Genomic DNA, 20822 nt, shown 5'->3' on the forward strand with positions numbered 1-20822 from the left:
TGACTACTAGGGTGGAAAACTGCATTCCTCAAAAGCTAATGAAGACTAAACTGCAGCTGGTTGACAAGGGTAGGGGTTGGTAGGTGGCCAAACAGATAGTTTTGGGTTGTTGACCACAAAGGATGTGACCACGTGAATAACTAAAAGTGGATTAGAAGACATACAAAGATTTTAAACAGTTTTTTTTATCTATTATTCTTATGTATACAGTCTATACTTGCAAACTTCTATAATTTGTGTGCTTCCTACTTTCAACTCGGGAGTGAATTGATGCTTTGCGTACGCACAATGCCACACAATTGACTGTAACTAACTGAAATAAACATTTTGAAAATGAGTGAGAAATGGTATTTAAAATCCAATAGATATTCAAAAAATGTTAATGTTTAACGAAATAAACGTTTTAAAAAAGCAAGTTTTTCAGGTCAATTTTTGTGAATTTTAGGGTCATTTTACAGATAATTTAGTGTCATTTTATAGGTCACTTGTGAGAAAATTTTAGGTCAACAAGATCCGGGCCCTGATGATAATTATACTGACAGTCCAGTATATTGATACAATTTCACTGTAATTTGACAAAAAAAAGTATAATTGTCAGAGTTTTTGTAATTGTACTTATAATTTTTAGAATGCAGTTCTCTTACTTAATTTTCAATGTAATTTATGCTTTATATTTGTCTTCTTTTCTCTCTTGGTTTCAGCAAAGGATAATATTGTGAAAAGAGTTTTCGTAGCACTCCAACCTATGAACGCAACGTAAGTTATGGTTCTCGACGCTAGTAGGTTAAGGGTGAATTTATGAGGCCACGCTCAGGAAGAATGAGTTTCCTTTTCTCTCTCTGCTGCACCTCGCTTAATAAGTATTTTATCCCAATAACGCAGGTTAATCCGGCAGACTCTTGCTTACATTACGTTGTAAATCTTTTCTAGAAAACTTCCCGCCAGGGTAAACTTGAGATTATATTTTGTATAGGACTAAACCTAAAATATATATATATATATATATATATATATATATATATATATATATATATATATATATATATATATATATATATATATATATATAAAATAAAAATGAACAAGGTAAAATATACAACCAGAATAGAAAGAAAATAATGCTTATATTTTTCCCATGATTTTTAATTAGTTTTCTAGTTCCAATAAGATTTTATAAAATATTAATTGAATGTTGTTCGGTATATGCATTAACATTTAGGGATCTGTTCCTCTGTAATCACTTTAGTGTTCTCTAAGTACATTAATGGACTAAAATATTTCCTTATAATGTTGACAAATATTACGTAAGGGCATTTGACATAATCCATGTGGCATTGTCTGTGATGAAGAGGTTAGGCAAACTGAAAGAAACTTAAGAATAGCAGGTCGTATAATCTCTAAGGCTATCTATACAGGTTAATTAAAAACGAAAATAAAAAAATGAAATCTTTGAGTTTTACGTCTGACAGTTATGCCGGCTGGCTGAAGGAGACAGTGATGAAGAGAAATGAATGAAATGGTGGAATCAAAAAAGTAGAAGGAAACCGCAAGAAAACCCATGCACACGGTGTTTGATCATCACAAAGTTTACTTGATGAGAGCTGAGATCGAACCAGGGACCCCATGCACCAGAGGTAAGCAATTACCACTGAGACACCGTGCCTCTAGGATAATTCAAAATTCGACCAATTTCTTCTCCCAATTAATTTGGGACAAATTTTCCCCATGAACCATAAGTCGCAACTCAGTGTTATCGACGTAATTTACGGATTTGTAATATTTTTAAAATTTCTCGACTTACAACACAAAATTGCGAAGGCAGGAAAAATTACTCCATTCTGATCACTAAATTGATACTTTTTCTAACAGCTGACGAATAAAAAATTACTAATATGTAGCCCATAATTATGTATATTATGTTTCAAAAACTACGGTAAAGAAAACTAGCAATATAACTTGAGTACAAAATTGAGCATAAACACACTACTCTCATACCATTTCTTACAAGAATGTTAATCACTGTTCTCAATTGTTGTGATCCAGGAATGCACCATACAAATCGATACATGCCTGGAGACGAAGAGCAACCATCCAAATCGATACATGCCTGGAGACGAAGAGCAACCATCCAAATCGATACATGCCTGGAGACGAAGAGCAATCATCCAAATCGATACATGCCTGGAGACGAAGAGCAACCATCCAAATCGATACATGCCTGGAGACGAAGAGCAACCATCCAAATCGATACATGCCTGGAGACGAAGAGCAACCATCCAAATCGATACATGCCTGGATACGAAGAGCAACCATCCAAATCGATACATGCCTGGAGACGAAGAGCAACCATCCAAATCGATACATGCCTGGAGACGAAGAGCAACCATCCAAATCGATACATGCCTGGAGACGAAGAGCAACCATCCAAATCGATACATGCCTGGAGACGTTGTTACAAACAGCTTGACACACTCGTACTGGTATCCTATGGAACTCTTCTGTGATAGCTTCCCGTAGTTCGGCCAAATTGTATATGTGATGTTGATACACTTTGTCCTTTAAAACATTCCATAAGAAAAAATCTGGTTAAATAAATCGGGAGATCGAGCTGGCCACTCCACAGACCCATGTCTACCGATCGAGCAATTTAGAAATGTTCCGTTCATCCTGTCTAGCATATACTAACGGTTGTAATGGTTTCAAGTCCAGTGAGCGTTATCCCCATTCTCCGGCTATATGATGTTGCCATATCGAGACTTTTGTCCAGAATTACCAACACTACAGTCAGTCAAATATCGAATACATAATTATGGGCTACCCTGTACTGTAAAGAAAGGACATACCCAAAATTAAAATACTTTATATGGAAGCAAATAGCTACGAAAACGAAAAAAATACAAGTTGCTATACAAATCGCTAAAATGACAATGTCAGTTCATACGCGTTCTAAAAAAATACAAATATTATCAACTTTCGCAAGAGTTAGGGAAAGAAACATACGGAAAGCTGTAGTACTAATGTGAAATTCGATTCAAAATTTCATTTGAGTGTGAAAAAGTTATCACTGTACAGACATAAATGGGGAATGACGAATCTTGTTCGAATTGCTTCCCTTGCTTGTGCCTGCAAACATGCATCTTACGACGTACTTCAGTCAAGATAGGACATAACAATACTATTAGAGCAGTGATTCTCAACCGATGTGTCGAGACACACTGGTGTTTTATGCCGTCCCCAGGTGTGTCGCAAAATTTTAGAATTTAACAATCATGAAGAATTTAATAATAGTTAGTTAAAATCGAGAGAGACTGTACCAGTCAACATCTCCAGCGTAGCAATAATGTCCAATGGTATATAAAGTCATTATAAAAACTAACTGGTTTCACTATTATAATAGATATTATCATTAGAGACCGGATGTTTAGGCACTAAAAACCTGGAAAATAGGCAGGCAAATAGGCACTAAAAATTTAAAAAAATAGGCAGTAAAATAGGCACTAAAATGTAACTCGAAATAATGAAGATAAATACTCAATATAATTAAAAAATAGATTCAAGTCATAGATAATGTTCAAAGACTATAGAAACATACTTTTTTCTTAATATCTTCTTTTATATATAAAAACGAAGCTTGTTATGCATTCCATATGTACTAGGAGAACCTGAAAGATGTGCACATACGTCAAGAGGTGATTCATGACATCAAAAGAAGACAAAAAGTCCTTTTGCATGTTGTCGAATTCCACGTCGTGTAGGAGTGACAAGGTGGCGAACTTTGAATCCAAAATCAAATTCTGACAATTGGAACGAGACATAAAGGTGTGCACATACTTCGGGAGGTGATTCGTGACATTCAGGAGGACTTTTTGTCTTCTTTTCATGTCACGAACCACCTCTCGAAGTATGCGCACATCTTTCGGTTTCGTTCCAATTGTCAGGATTCGATTTTCGATTCCAAGTTGACACTCTGTCACTTGTACATGACACGGAATTAGACAAAATACATGAGGACTGTTTGTCTTCTTTTGATATAACTAATCACTTCCCGAAGTATATGCACATCTTTTAAGTTCACTGTGTATATATATTGCAACGTACCACGTGCTTGTGTTTACACTTAATATACATATATATATATGTGTGTGTATTATTTATGTTATATAAATTACATTTTTCCCAATGAAGGCTTAATTTGAAGAAAATGCATAGAATAGGCAACATTAGGCACTAAAGCAATTATTTAGGCAGTAAAGGTCGAAATAGGCAAAATAGGCAAAATAAAATTAGCTTAAATCGAAACTATAATCCTCCATATAAACTTTAAAACGTTATTTTTGATCATATCTTTAATATTAAAGAATAGGCATTTTGCCTAACATCCGGTCTCTAATTATCATTTATAATAAAAATATCCAACAAATGGGAAGGACTGTGCTAGACGTTCTGTTAAGTGTGTCGTTAGTCAAAAAAGGTTGAGAACCACTGGACTAGAGGATCTTCCACCAGTCAAAAAGAGAGATATATAGTTTACCAACATGATAGCTGTCTAGCTTATCTTTTTACCGACGCAATTATGCACTGGACAACACGACTGAACAGCAATTATCCATTTTCATCGATCGGTTGAGGTGACCCGATATCATGACCGGTCCAACGTCATATAACGTCATATAACTATTACATTTGGAGTATAACCTCGCTGCTGAAACAAGGGACGTTAAACTCAAAATCAACTCAACTCAATTTCTACGTTTGGGATCATACGAATTATACATATTAGTATTACAGTGTACTGTTTTACTATTTTTTTGTAACTCTTTCGAAAGTTAATGAAATTTGCACCTTTGTAGTAAGATTATGAATTGAAGTTGTCATTTTAGCAATTTGTATGCAATTTCTTTTTGAGCAATTCACTTCCATACAAGAGATTTTAAAATATATATCTTTGCAACTATCACACCACGATTTGCAACTTATTAGTCATTCATAAGTGATTTTATGACACTCTTGGCCTTGTTCTTGCTTCACGGAAGTGCTTAGTTCGTCAGCTATTAGAAAAGTGTCCATTTAATGACCAGAATAGAGTAAAGTTTTACAGTTTACATGTTCATTATAGATATTCTGCTATTATGCCGCAATTGATAAGCTTCCATGTTTCATGTTCTGTTCTTTTGATAACCTCTTCGTCTTCAAGTAGGAATTTTCTGTATTGAAATCTTCCGTTAATTGAAGTCTTCTTCGACCTTTCCCTCTCTTTCCTGCCACCGTACCCTTTAGCACATCGATATTCAATTATTTGTTCATATATTCTACAGATAAAAAGGTTTGCATTTTTTGGTTCACTCCACATCACGTTTCTGATATTGCAACAACATCCGGGTTTATGTCTCACAGGAATGCTAGTTGTCGTTTATGAATGATGTTTTCTGACAATATTTTGCACTGCTTTGCTGTTCTTAATTTTGTCCTGCTAGATTTGTGATCGGAACCAATGTGCGTTCGCTCATAATACAATTCCTTTTTAGCCAATGTTCGAACTAGTTTCTCTTCCTTTTGTTAATAAACATCCAAAATTGTTCCTTTACTCCCCGACCTTTTCTAAGACCCTGTCATTCGTTTGCCGCTCGACCCAACTAATTCTCTATATTCTTCTCCTCACCCACATTTCGAAAACTTCCAGTTGTTGTGAAACATGTTTGCGTAATGTCCATGTTTTTGCCCCATACTGTACAATAGCCAACACGAAGTAAGTTGTAACTCGGCAATTTAGGAAAAAAAATCAAACCTTCAAATTATGCCGAATCCAAATTATGCTGATTTGCGGTCCCGGTTAATGACTTCAGATTTGTTCCAAATTAGTTCTAGAATAATGTCATTCAAGAAATAGGTCCAACTTCCTCTTACCCAACGGGGTCGACTTTCCAAAATTTATGTGGCTGCATATCAATGACGGGACGTATTATATATGTTCAGGGAGTGTCGATACTTTTTTGATTGATTTCCTTTTAGTTAAAATCTCTTATGAAGACTGTCATAAAAGGCTGTGCTGTGATAAAGTAAAATATACCGGTACGATAAGGATAAGTTGGGTGTGCTCTAGCTCAGTCGGGCTCAGTGGTAGAGCTTTCACCTCTAGTGCATGGGGTCGCGGGTTCAAACCCTGCTCCCGCCAACTGATCTTTGTGGTGGACAAACACCGTGTGCGTGGGTTTCCTCATGGTTCTCCCGTTTCCTCCCACTTTATTCATTCCACCATTTCATTCATTTCTCATAATCACCGTCTCCTTTCATTTCGCATAACCGTGGGACGTAAAACTCAAAAATTTTATTTCATTTTTCTAGCTCAGTCGGTAATCTGGCTGACTTAAAAGCAAGAGTAACGGTTTCAAATGGATCCAAGGTGAAGGATAAGTTACTGTAATGAATATTCTCAAAATATATAACCGTAACATTAAGTGTATATTTTAAACAACTTACATGATGCATAATTATCGCAAGAGGCAATGATATTATCAACACGTTACTAAAAGAGAACACTACATTCATAGAAATAAAAATGAAAAATCTTCATAAAAGGAGATACTTTAATGGTATTACAGAAAATATTGTGCAAGGATTTTGTTGTAAACATAAGCTACAAAGTGACTAACTTAAGTGTGTTGCTTGATTGCCTTTGAACAAACACATTTGAAACAAACAATTATGTTTTAGAGGTTAAAATTTTAACTTTCATCTGAATGTTTTTAATTGCTTACTATTTTTAGATAATGGTAAGTAAGAAATATATATTTTATTTTGTTTCTATCAAAGTAAAAATCTTGTGGGTGCTGGAGCCCCGGAGCACCTACGTAGTCGGCGCGCATCTCTTACCTATATACTGTATCAAATTTTCCATGTCTAGATCATTGTTATGGGTAGAAACTACTTTCTGTTTCAATAGATTGAAAAGTGAATCATCGAATTCTATTCCTTGGACACTGAATTCATTCAGAAACCCATTTTTCGCTATCTATTATTGTTCCCACTTTATATTGAGCAACATTGAAACCGGAAATGGCACAAATCTGATCTACCGTTTGCAGTAGCAATAAAGGAAGATGGGTTTGAATGATAGCTGTGAACAAAACAGACGGACACATATTGACGTTTATCTTATTGTTAGGTGTAGCATAATTTCCAAGTTTAAAAGTTTGTTACGTTCCCTTGAATTACATTTCCTTTATGTGTGGTAGTGTAGATGCTTAATTTAAGACAGGAAGTTATTTGTCTTTTTTTCCTTCGTAAATTGCCAAGGTTATTAATATGGAGCTACCCGTTCTGTGAAGCTATTTTTCCGATAAAATTTCAACGTAAAACGTTCATTACTCTAACATCCGTTTTATTTTCCGACCCCCCTTTCTCTATTGATAGCTTCCACCATTTTCCCCCATTCCCTGTCTCTCACAAACACACACACACATATATATATATATACACCACCCACACACAACCCAAACTCAGACGCACTGAATAATTGATCCCAGTAATTGAACAGCAGTAACTTTGTCCACATTCTCAAAACCATTCACCGCTTCCCCACGACGAACAAACAAACAAGAGAAATGAAAACAAAATTACCTAGAAAAGAACGAGCAGGACGTAGTAGAATGTGTAATTCTGGGAGCCCAGTTGATATTTGTTGATTTTATCTAATCTATCAAGCAACTTCCGAATGCATTTGTCATTTTAATCGATAATTTACAGTGTCATCTCGTAACGCATACAAAAGTAATTGAAAGTGACGCAAAATATGAAATTCTACAGGCGGGATTATGGACTGAAAACATAAAGCAAGTGATGATAACATCATCATTGGGCATCGAAGCAGTCGTATTTCAACTGGGTAAGGTCAAACATGTTATTGAGAAAGCTCTCTGTCAAAGAATGTAAAAGATAACCACTGAATGATAACGAAAAGACAACTGAATTTCGTTTCACAATGTGAAACTACAGTAGACTTTATTTTAAACTGTTCTGGTTCAACACTGAATCCGGGGTTGTAGATCTGTCGAATATTGAATCCGTATCAAAAACAGTTTCTTGCTATCTCTGGCCTTCCTTTCAAATTATGCTGCTTTAATACTGAAACCGGAAGTAATATGTCTATAACTTCCGGTTGCCACAAAGGCATAATGTGAAAGATGGAACATGCTCTTCGAATACTGAATCCATATCAAAAACAGATTCTCGCTATCTCTAGACTTCCTATCAAAGCATGTTCGTTCAATACTGAAACCGGTAGTAACAGATCTATAACTTGCAGTTGTCACAAAGAGATAAGATCAAAGATGGAACATGCTCTTCGATACTGAATCCGTATCAAAAACAGATTCTCGCTATCTCTAGACTTCCTTTCAAAGTATGTTCGTCCAATATTGAAACCGGTAATAACAGATCTATAACTTCCAGTTGTCACAAAGAGATAAGATCAAAGAGGGAACATGCTCTTCGATAACGAATCCGTATCAAAAACAGATTCTCGTTATCTTTAGATTTCCTTTCAAAGTATGTTCATTCAATATTGAAACCGGTAATAATAGATTTATAACTTGCAGTTGTCACAAGGAGAAGATCAAAGAGGGAACATGTTCTTCGATACCGAATCCGTATTAAAAACAGATTCTCGTTATCTTTAGATTTCCTTTCAAAGTATGTTCATTCAATATTGAAACCGGTAATAACAGATTTATAACTTGCAGTTGTCACAAGAAGAAGATCAAAGAGGGAATATGTTCTTCGATACCGAATCCGTATTAAAAACAGATTCTCGTTATCTTTAGATTTCCTTTCAAAGTATGTTCATTCAATATTGAAACCGGTAATAACAGATTTATAACTTGCAGTTGTCACAAGAAGAAGATCAAAGAGGGAACATGCTCTTCGATACCGAATCCGTATTAAAAACAGATTCTCGTTATCTTTAGATTTCCTTTCAAAGTATGTTCATTCAATATTGAAACCGGTTATAACAGATTTATAACTTGCAGTTGTCACAAGAAGAAGATCAAAGAGGGAATATATTCTTCGATACCGAATCCGTATTAAAAACAGATTCTCGTTATCTTTAGATTTCCTTTCAAAGTATGTTCATTCAATATTGAAACCGGTAATAATAGATTTATAACTTGCAGTTGTCACAAGAAGAAGATCAAAGAGGGAATATGTTCTTCGATACCGAATCCGTATTAAAAACAGATTCTCGTTATCTTTAGATTTCCTTTCAAAGTATGTTCATTCAATATTGAAACCGGTAATAACAGATTTATAACTTGCAGTTGTCACAAGAAGAAGATCAAAGAGGGAACATGCTCTTCGATACCGAATCCGTATCAAAACAGTTTCTCGCTATATCAAGACTTTCTTTCAAAGTATGCAAGTTTAATACTGAAACCGGAAGTAGTAGAAGTAGAACTTACGGATGTCACAGATGTAACATGTTCTTCGAATCGTTTCCTGAAGGGAAGTTTTGAACTATTACGATATTCGGATCACATGCTGAATTCGAGGTTCACGTCTCATGCAGTTTTCGTATTGAGTTGGATTCTACACTTCAACAAATAAACAAAGATTAACGTTCGATGTGTTCATGATGAAACGTTTGCCACTTGCTGTATACGAGTCAACAAGACATCGATACTGTCTTCTGGTGCTCTATGATTACCATGGTGCAGGCTAACCATATCTACGTATGTTCAATGAGCGAATGTCAGGTGACTGTGCACGCAGTACGAGTAAAATTAGTGGCACTGCCTTTACTTCGAAGAAGACTTGTAAGTGCCTCCAGAGATACATGTGGCTGTGCATTGTTCTGTCAAAATAGGCATCCGGAATTGTCTGAACGAGGAGTACGATATTGCTTCCTACTGGGACGAAGGTTGGTGAGTCATCCTCAATGCGTAAGAATCGAAATCATGTGTTGTACCCAACGGCACTACACAATCACATTTGTCATTCGATCACCACAACGCTTAGCAATACACGCTGGTAGACTTCCGCTCATATGATAGTGCGTCAAACGCGCAAACTATTAGGTGTAGAATAAGTTGAAGCGGCAGTTTTACGAAGTTAAGATCGTTTTGTATTCTGTGTGCCAATGATGGTGTTCACATGTCCATTGTACCTTGAACCTTCTAGGTCAACGGTAGTAGATGCAAAATCATACTTGCAACCTGTCCATCGCTGAGTGGACGCCGTTGAATCATGGACTCAGACAAATCCGCACCTATTACCATGCTCCAGCGGAAACAGGTAACGCTGAAAACGGTGCTGTACTGTCAATGACAAAACGGCAATATAAACAAGATGTCGGTCATCCTGCTGTGTACTCACATTGCGCAGTTGGCTGCCTCACTGTCGCAGCGTAAAATTATCATCTGCTTATTGTTTCCATACACGCATTACTGTCTGGCAATATGTTGCGTACGTGCATCAAATTTCTGTGAGAGTAGTTTCCTTCTTATAGGCTCATTATCCTAATTTTTAACGAAGTAATCGGTTTATGTTGTGCCCTTTGATGTCAACAATACATAGTAACGCTTTGTGTACTTGTTATGTGTTAGCATGACCGCGCATCTCTACCAGAGTGCTGAGTGAATCGCCCGCCCACAGGTTCGCGCGCAGAACGTAAGGCACAGGACCACGCTATCCATTTTCATGTGCTGATTATTCGTAATGTTACATCCTCCTATATACACAACTGTGAATTTAAACGCATTCCTTCTTGTTTGTCTTTTCTCTATAAATTCTTTAATACAAACCAACTGGGTGTGTGTTCAACGTACTTAAAAAGTTGTGTGTTTTTGTCTGTATGTTTGTCCATCTGTCTGGTATTTATGATTTTTTTTTTTAAATTTTGAACCCTTCACTCGATAGAACATCAAAACCTATCTGAGAAAGTGATTGATATTTTTTTGCATCACTCTTACCGTTCCCGATATATAGGTCAAAAAAATATTCGGATTTCCGGAGATTTAAGGAGCCATCTCTCGTGACCCGTAAGACATAGAGAGATCATATTGGGATTGATCAATAAGAGAGTGGTGAACATTTTGGTACAAAATAGTAACAAGTGTCCTACTGGCCAACTGGCTACCGTTCCCCAGACATTGGCTCAAAAGGTCGAAATTTGGGAGTCTAAGGATCCATATCTCGGGAAACGTAAGTCATAGAGAGATAATATTTTGCGAATTTTTCAATTTTAAGCCTTCCATTTTGAGCGTGTGTCTTCGTAAACAACATATCGTGGAACTCTTAAACAAAACTGTGGAAAAAGTTAGAATTCAAGGAAATTTAAATGGATAGATATATTACAAGAATTGTTTTACGAGTATAATAATAAAGTACATACAACAATTGGTATAAAGCCTGTAAGCCTGTAGAAGTTAATAAGAAAAAGTAATTCTTTTAAAGTTCGTTCAAGCAATGCTCTTGGAGCATTTTCAACTTTTTTCATCCCAGTGTTGCCAGATCGATTAGATGGAAAAGCAGAAAACTCGAAGATAAAAAACAGGAGAAAGCAATAGACACATAAAGGGGTGTCATTTGAGTGCAAATCCAGGGAGAACAAAAAAAAAATTGCCATTATTAAGGGGACAGTGGTTTGTTTGTTTTGTTTTGGAAGAGTAGCTTAGATCACCTCTCCACCCAAGTCCCAATCGTACTCGTAAATTTACATCTACATCTCGTAAATTTACATGTACACCTTGTCTCAAAAAGGTTGAGCGCATTCTTTATTGCTGTTTCGAGGCAAAAATTTTCTAAGTCCAACTTCGGGTATCTTCGGGAAAAAGTAAACCAGGTTCGAACCTCGAAGCCAACCTTTGCAATCGGGAAAAATCTTGCAGATGTGTTTTTCTTCTTTTAAATATAATAAGACTTGTTACCAATTATATATAAAAAAGCAACATTGATTGAAATACTTAATGATACAATATTTCGAAACTGTATTAATGCCAACACATGCTTGTTTGTCATTTTGCTCTCCATATTTAATGGAATATTTAGATACGTAAACGAATCTTTCCATATGTAAAAGAATTGTTAAAGTTAAGACATAGAACATTATTCTCTCCTGAGTACTAAAATAAAAGTCAAAGTAGAACAAAAACAGCGTTTGCAGTGGATATGAATGTAATTATTATCTTAAATACCGCTATATGTCGCTAGAAGTATTATTCGTGGAGCGTTTGTGATAGCTCAGTGGTACGCCGTTGGATTTCAAATCGTAAGATCGAGGGTTCAATTCTCATCTGAGTCATTTTTTTTTATGAATTTCTATTTTCCGCAATTCATGAAAAATTATATAAAATAATTACATTAAAATACGTCAGTTGTATATATATAACATACAATCATTGCAGAACAAAGTGATTATTATGTTTAAAATATAACAGGTGTTCACAGTACGTTGGTATTCTATGATATATGTGAATGTTAAATACAAATTAAGAAAATAATATCATCGCAATAAATAAATTATGTAGTGTATTTATTTGGAGCTATTTGTCATCGGAAGTTATTTCTGAATTTTCTCATTACAGCAAGTGATTTACGCTTTCTGAAAGGTAAAGAGACTATTCGGGTATAAACAGAAATTATTATACAAACTCCAATCTTCGTTACAGACACAAAACTCCCGATCCCCAAAACTATGTAAACAGGAAATTTACGAACACGAAGTCATGTCTAAGAGACTTATTTATACTCGAGAAAGAAGGCAGAATAGGATTTCTTTCCAAAGGATTTCAGTTCAATAATCTGCAAGGCTTTTGTATATTGATGTGGTCCCTTTCTCTCCGCCAATATATATAAAGTAAAAGCGATTGATATTAGTGTCGAATCCATAGTTCTCGTTGTTGCAGAAATTAATAATTACAACTCCGAAAGCGTTAAAGTCCAAATTTAACTCTCATCGTAAAGCTCCTTTGTGGTTAAGCGTATAGCGTACACGCTTTCGGTGTGGGAGACCCAGATTCGGCCCCCAGCGAGAGCTCATGTAGTTCGCGTTAATTAGTAGGTCTACGTCTCATATAGCCTCATTGCTGACGGGACGTTAAACTCAAAATCAATTCAATTGATTCAAAACCCATTATTATGGCGGGCGATAAAGGATGAAAAATAAAATGTCTCAAGTGACTGAGATTAGTGTCAAATCCATAGTTTGAGTTCGTGACACTGTTACAAACACAATGTCATTTAATGCCACGTTTTGGTATGAGCGACTATGCCTCCTGGATTTTGAATTTACAGGAGCAACATCAAAAGCATTGCTCACACAGCTCTAAATGTTTTGATGTATGTATACGTGTATATTCCACCGAAACTCCGGAATGTCTGGAGCAAATTTTGCCTACCATGGGAGACATATTACTTTCAATCTAAGGAAAAAAATATTGTGAAATTCAGATACCTCAAGGGATTGAAGTTGGAAGAGTGGCATATAAAAATAGTGTAAAATGACTGATTGTAGAGTGTTATCCATTGTTTTCTCGGTCGTTGAGATGAGTAGTGATGCACTCAATGGCGTTATATCCAAATTCATCCCCATCTTTACAGGATGAGGGGCTTGGAGATATGATTAATAAAATGTAAAAACTTACTTAAATATTTGTCGAAGTAATAGTTTTCTGGGGTCGCGAAAGCGTTTCTAATAACTTTGGAATGTAGTTTGTAACCACTTCAAGATGGGCTCTTTAATCATATCAATTTCTCACCTTAAGAAGAAATTACCATCTCAACTAGTATATGTATCAAGCTAGCCTTCGCAATCGAGAAAAAATTGTGTAGATGTATGTTTCGTCTTTTAAATGATATACTAAATGTAAAATCAGAGATTGAGTTGGTCGGTGGGTCAAATGGGTCAAGATTTATGAGTGGGTCAGTGGATCGTAGGTCAGCAAGGCGTGACCCACTGCGAAACACCATCACTGTGACTTACACTGACCCATTGAGCCACCAACCCATTCTGCTCAGTACCTTCTAGATAGCATTTTCTGAACACTGGCAACTTTGTCTACGTTTTACTTTCAAGACCTCCATTTTTCTTCTTTTTTTCATTTGGTTGTAATGAAGAAAGAAGTTCAGGCTCTTTTGGAATTTGATATTTCCAGTTGTAACAATGGCAATAGGACTTACTGCTTGGCTTTTGAGATGCAGGCTATGAGTTTTTAGAGGAGCTAACTACTGGAAAAAATTGGTTTATTACAAATATAACCTCTTAAGTCAGTAGAGAAAATGGCGTGGATAATGGATCAAACTTAATGACGATGTATTTTAGTGGGTCGGAGTTGGTCACAATGGTTCAGAGTTGTTTATAGTTGGTGGTGGGTCAGAGTGGGTCATGGTGGGTGAATGGGTCACGTTGGGTGTTGAGTCATTGTGGGTCACGATGTGTAGTGGGTCAGTATTTTGTGGATCAAGGTTTCATTGACCCACACCATCTCTTGTCAACATTGCACTAAAGAGGAGAGTTTCCGAAGGTGCGCGTCGGCGATTTTCTCAAATTTTGCACATAGATAGTACCCCACCAGAAAGCAATAAATCTCGAAACGGTTCACAGTACCATCTCACAGAACTCGAGATAGAGGGATTTGTTTGATTGGCTAAATTAAGACCTCAATAATTTATCCTTCTACAAGCGAGATTTTCTTCATCGATTCCGAGGCGAAGTCAGAAGAATATGCGGCAAGTAAACTTAAGGTTGAAGGTTCGTGCCCACCTTGGGATACTTGCTTTTCTCCCCTAGTGTTTTTTACACTCACCTGAATATAAACAAATCAAGCATATGGGCGATTTAACATATTTTGGGGGAGAAATTTTGTGGTTCGTTGGCGTTTCGTTGAGTCTCTGCCGCTGGTGGTATAATTTTCAAAACCGAAGTGGGGCCACCACGGATCGTAGCTGCGGGATCACCAACTTTTGGCGAAATGTCGCCAGTTGCGCATCAGTGGTCCACTGACGCTTCCGACATGGGGGCTTGTATCTGAAAACTAAGAGAATAAAGAAGCATGGTATCCATGAAGCCCGTTGACACTAATAAAAGTCTGAAACGATGAAACAGATGTCAACACCGGAAAACATGTATTTTATAATTTCAAAGGTACCCCGTGTCGAGGAAAAAGATTTGCCCCAAGGTTCCCCGGTGGTTCTCAGGAGGGGTGCAACTCAAAATTTGAAAATGGTAAGGGGAATCAAGTAGTATGTCATTTAAAAGTATTACTAAAAATTTTTTTAAAAAATGGTAAGAGTCCCGAGTCTTTATGCTAACTTGTGCAAAATAGCGAGCGTTCAAGATGGTAATAAATCCTTCATTGAAAACTCCTTGACCACCTCTACAAATGTGAAACTGTGAAACTACCCAGAAGAGGTAAACACTTGTCTTACCATTGCAAAAGTATAATACACCAAGGTAAAACAAGAAGCGACCCATTATGGGTTTATTACATCACTAATATTAAATTCTACGTTCCACGATTGTGTCTTTAAGCTAAAGGACAGGGTGATTGCGAATTATGAAATTAATGGTAGAATATAGAATTGACCCACAACCAACTATAAACCACTCTGAACCATTGTGACCAACTCCGACCCACCAACGTAATCAACTCTGACCCATGATCCACGTCCTTCTCTCCATTGACTAAAGAGGTTACACTTGAAATAAAACAAGACTGTGAAATTTTCACTTATCGGAGTTTGAATTCCTACCGTCAATCGCTCAAGCACCGCTCTGTTACAAAACCGGTGGATCTGACCTTTACGATATACAATGGTATAGTGTTTCTCATCTTCCAAATTAAGATGAATTTAAATTTATTACATATAATTATTTCTTTCTTGGCTTACATATACATTTCAGTACAAAACAGGATGAAATTTGAAAGTATCAAATCAAGATAAAGTAGACCAACGTAAGAAGAAAAGAAAGAAAAACTAGTTTTCCATATAATTAAGCATGCCGTACTAATTTAAAATGCTCATGAAATTAAGCTTGGAATACAAATGTTAAGTCTATTTTTCTCACAACTTTATGAATTGATTGCCTTATGCTCTGAACGATCCATATATTAAACACCAGCTTCAGCAATTATTATATTAGAAAGCAGTGGGTATAAAATGCAAAGGACTGTAGTTTTCATTCCTCAATTAGTTTCTTAACTAATATCAATCGTTTTCGATAATTTTTACAAATCAACCCACCACCATTTTCCAATATATAGAAAATCCCCCCCCCCCCCCGCTCATAAAATACATTTTTAAAAATGCCAGGACACGTTCTGTTTATTTTTAGTAAAGAGTTATATACTGAATTTAAGCTCTCTAAGTTGAACGGCTTGTAAGATACTTAGTTTTTCGCAAAAATGCGGACACCTACTCCCCACTAAGGATATGTGTTATAATGAAAGTGATATGCGTATGATAACTTCCCAGTTGGGATTGGGGCCTGATTATATACCAAATGTCATTTCATTTGACTTTGCAATTTGACGGTGATAATCACGCAGACATAGTTACTTTCAGTTTTTTTATACTAGGTATAATAATTCATATATTACAGGTGATTCAAAAATTTTTTCCAGCAGTTAGCTCCTTTAAAAGCTCATAAGCTGTATCTCAAAATTGAACTCCTATTGCTATTGCCACTCTTACAATTGCAAATATCAAAATCCAAAAATACCTGAGCTTTTTTCATTAGAAATGGAGATTCAGAAGAAGAAAAATGGAGATATTGAAAGTAAAACGTACACAAGCTCACCAGTGTTCAGAAGATGCTGTCTACAATGCGCAGAACAGAATGGGACGGTGGGTAGTTGGGGGTCGTTTCGTCCAAAGGATTTTCGTCCAGAGACATTTAGCCCAAACACATTTGGTCCAGGGACATTTGGTCCAAATGGCAATTTCTCCAAAGAACATTTTGTCCAAAAGACAATTGGTCCAAAGGACATTTCGTCCAAAAGACATTTGGTCCAAAGGACATTTCGTCCAAAACACAATTGGTTTAAAGAACATTTCGTCCAAAGAACATTTCGTCCAAAAGCCAATTGGTCCAAAGGACATTTCGTCCAAAAGCCAATTGGTCCAAAGAACATTTCGTCCAAAGGATTTTCGTCCAGAGACATTTAGTCCAAACACATTTGGTCCAGGGACATTTCGTCCAAAACACAATTGGTGCTAAAGACAATTGGTCCAAAGAACATTTCGTCCAAAACACAATTGGTCCAAAAGATATTTGGTCCAAAGGGCATTTCGTCCAAAAGACAATTGGTCCAAGGGACATTTCGTCCAGGGATGTTTAGTTCAAAGCACATTTCGTCCAAAGAACATTTGGTCCGGTAACGCTTGGGGGTCAAGGGTTTGCTTCTATTAGAAGAGTAAAAGTGATGCATATAACATTATGACTCACAAGTAATACCTCCCAAGTGTAGCACTCCGATTTTGAAAAAATAGGCAGGTAGATACTACACACAAAATAAACGAATACGTGTTTTTCTGCGGAAAAGTGGTTTTAGGGGGGCAAAAGCCCCTACTCAAAATTTTGAAAGTTGACGCCCGAAAGGCAAGAAGAGGTGGACCGAAGTGAACGAAATTGTGCACAGATATTGCAGACGTAAAATGAGGGAATACGTGTTTCGTATTTTACTGGAAAAAATGGTTACGTGGGGCACAGACCCCTCCAAACCTTTGATCACGAAATATCAAAAGTACTAATAACAGTATGTCAGATGTGTGTAAAGAATATGAAGAATTGCAACGAAACTTTGAGTAGGGACAATACGCAAAAAATAAATAAATACGTTTTTTTATTTTCTGCGAAAGAACGGTTTTAGGGGGCAAAAGCCCCCATCCAAAAGTTTGAAACTTGAGGCCCGAAAGGTCACAAGAAATGAACCAAAGTGAATGAAATTGTGCAGAGATATTGTAGACATAAAATCAGGGAATACTGGTTTCGTATTTTCCTGAAAAAAAGAAAAAGGTTTGGGTGGGACACAGACCCCTACAAAACTTTGATCGTGAAACATCAAAAGTGCGAATAACAGTATGTCAGAAGTGCTTAAAGGACATGAAGAATTGGAACGACATATTGTGTAGGGACAATACGCAAAAAATAAACTAATGCGAGTTTATTTTCTGAGGAAAAACGGTTTTAAGGGACAAAATCCCTCACCAAAAATTTTGAAATTTGAGACCTAAAAGGCAAGAAGAAGTGTACAGAATTGAATGAAACTGTGCACAGATATTGTAGACGTAAATTGAGGTAATTGGGTTTCGTATTTTCCTTTTAAAAAAACGGTTGCGTATATCACGGACCTTTTAAACTGTTGATTACAAAATGTCAAAAGTGCAAATAATTATACGTCAGAGGTTCTTAAAGAGTATGGAGAATTGCAACGAAACCTCGTATAGGGACAATTCGCAAAACAATAAACGAAACGTGTTTTAATTTGTGCGGAAAACAGTGTTGGGGCCTAGGCCTTCTCCGCAAAAAAGTAAATATTACCGTAATAGCGCAGGAAGTAGTGGACCAAAGCAAATGAAATTGTGGGTAGACATTTTAGAGACCCTATGTAAAATAAGATCTTTCGTGTTTCTGAAGTATCCCTATCCGTTTTGCTTCGAATTTGGCACATCAACAGCAAACAGGAAATTAATCGACACGTGTTTTTGTTTATGCGGAAAAACATTATAAGGGTTAAAGGTGCCTCCTGAAATGCTATAAAATACACTATACTGTTTGTGCTTGTTGTTGATCTGCCAAATTTGAAGAAATCAGATGTAGAAACTTGTGAAACACGAAAGGCCTTATTTTATGTATCCAATATCTACATACAATTTCATTCACTTCGGTCCACTTCTTCTTGGCTTTCGGGCTTCAACTTTCAAAACTTTGGGTGGGAGTTTTTGCACCCTATAACCCTTTTTTCGCAGAAAATAAAAAACCCGTGTTCATTTATTTTTTGCATATTGTCCATACACAAAATTTCGTTGTAATTCTTCATGTAAATTTAGGCACTTCTGACATACTGTTACTAGCACTTTTGATATTTCATGAGCAAAGGTTTGGAGGGGTCCGCGCCCTACCCTATCATTCTTTCTAGAAAAACACGAAACCCGTATTTCCTCATTTTTCGTCTACAATATTTGTGCACGATTTCATTCATTTCGGTCCACTTCTTCTTGCCTTTCGGGCGACAACTTTCAAAATTTTGGGTGGGGCTTTTGCCCCCTAAAACCGTTTTTCCGCAGAAAATAAAAAAAAAGTATTTACTTATTTTATGTGTAGTATCTGCCTGCCAAATTTTTATCAAAATTGGAGTGTTACACTTGGGAAGTGTTACTTGTGTAGCTTCTTATTTCTAAAGGAAATTTTGAAATAGAGATTTATTCCGCAATTTTCTTTTCGAAAAAACAAATATATGTTGAGATATTCAGAAAAAACGTAAACGCCTGAAAACTAAATGGCCACCTTTCTTTGCTTTCATTAATAATTTTACAAAAATACAGTTTTAGCTTCGCAGAAATACAGTTGTAGCTTCGTTGGTTAAGGAATTCACCTCCCAAAATGATAAACAACCCTTTGAAGAGCATACTCCCTCTTCATTTGCGGACAACATTGCCTCCGCATGGTCATGTGAATCTTGTATTTGGTTTGAGACTTTGCAATGGATATCTTAAATGTACTGTGCTGTACCGAGAAAATTAATATGAAAGCAAAAGTATATACTATATTTGCATAAGGAGTAACACTGAAATAAAAATACAAGACAAGTTAACAATTCTGGTTTGTCATACAACTCACTAATTATGTAGAAACGTCTGCCGAAGTTACACACTATCAATAGTCTACAAATAGAAACCAGACTTGTGGTTAACCTGGAAAGATACGTATATTCTAAACAAAATGTTCCAACTTTCAACTTATATTTGTCAATCACTTTTCACAATGTTGCAGCCAAGAATGTGACTGTTTAAGAGTATTATCTTTGGACACTAAGAATATATTTCACACATGTGTATTTCTCTATTCTCAGTATTTCTTCCAAGATACTTGACACATAATTTTTCACTTTTCTAACACAAGGGTTTGAATACCTAATATTTAACTTACTCAAATTTAAACTCCATTAATTTTAGTTACCGGTACTTATTTTAAAACTATTTCATTCACAACATGAAAATTTTAGATGTCATGTTAGCAGTTATTACAGCAACATACTTCACACTACAACCTTTCCCTCACTCCTGTTGTTCGGCCATGTTATTTTCAGGCATTTACGTTTTTCTGAATATCTCAGCATTATTTGTTCTATCAAAATGAAAATTGCGGAATAAATCTCTATTTCAAATTTCCTTTAGAAATAAGAAGCTACTGAGTGATAATGTTATATGAATCACTTTTACTCTTCTAATAGAAACAAACCCTTGACCCCCAAGCGTTACCGGACCAAATGTTCCTTGGACGAAATGTGCTTTGAACTAAACATCCCTGGACGAAATGTCCTTTGGACCAATTCTCATTTGGACGAAATGTCCTTTGGACCAATTGTATTTTGGACGAAATGTCATTTGGACGAATTGTCCTTTGGACCAAATGTCTTTGGATTAAATGTCTCTGGACGAAATGTTCTTTGGACGAAATATCTTTGGACTAAAAGGGTGGCCACCGGGTGGGCCAGTGTGAGTCACGGTGAGTGGTGTTTCGCAGTAGGTCACGTCCTTTTGACCCACGATCCACTGATCCACTCACAAATCTTGACCCATTTCACCCACTTACCAACCGACCCACT

Source organism: Thermobia domestica, chromosome 15 (genome assembly GCF_964235325.1).
Source record: "Thermobia domestica chromosome 15, izTheDome1.hap1.1, whole genome shotgun sequence".
Lineage (NCBI taxonomy): Eukaryota > Metazoa > Arthropoda > Insecta > Zygentoma > Lepismatidae > Thermobia > Thermobia domestica.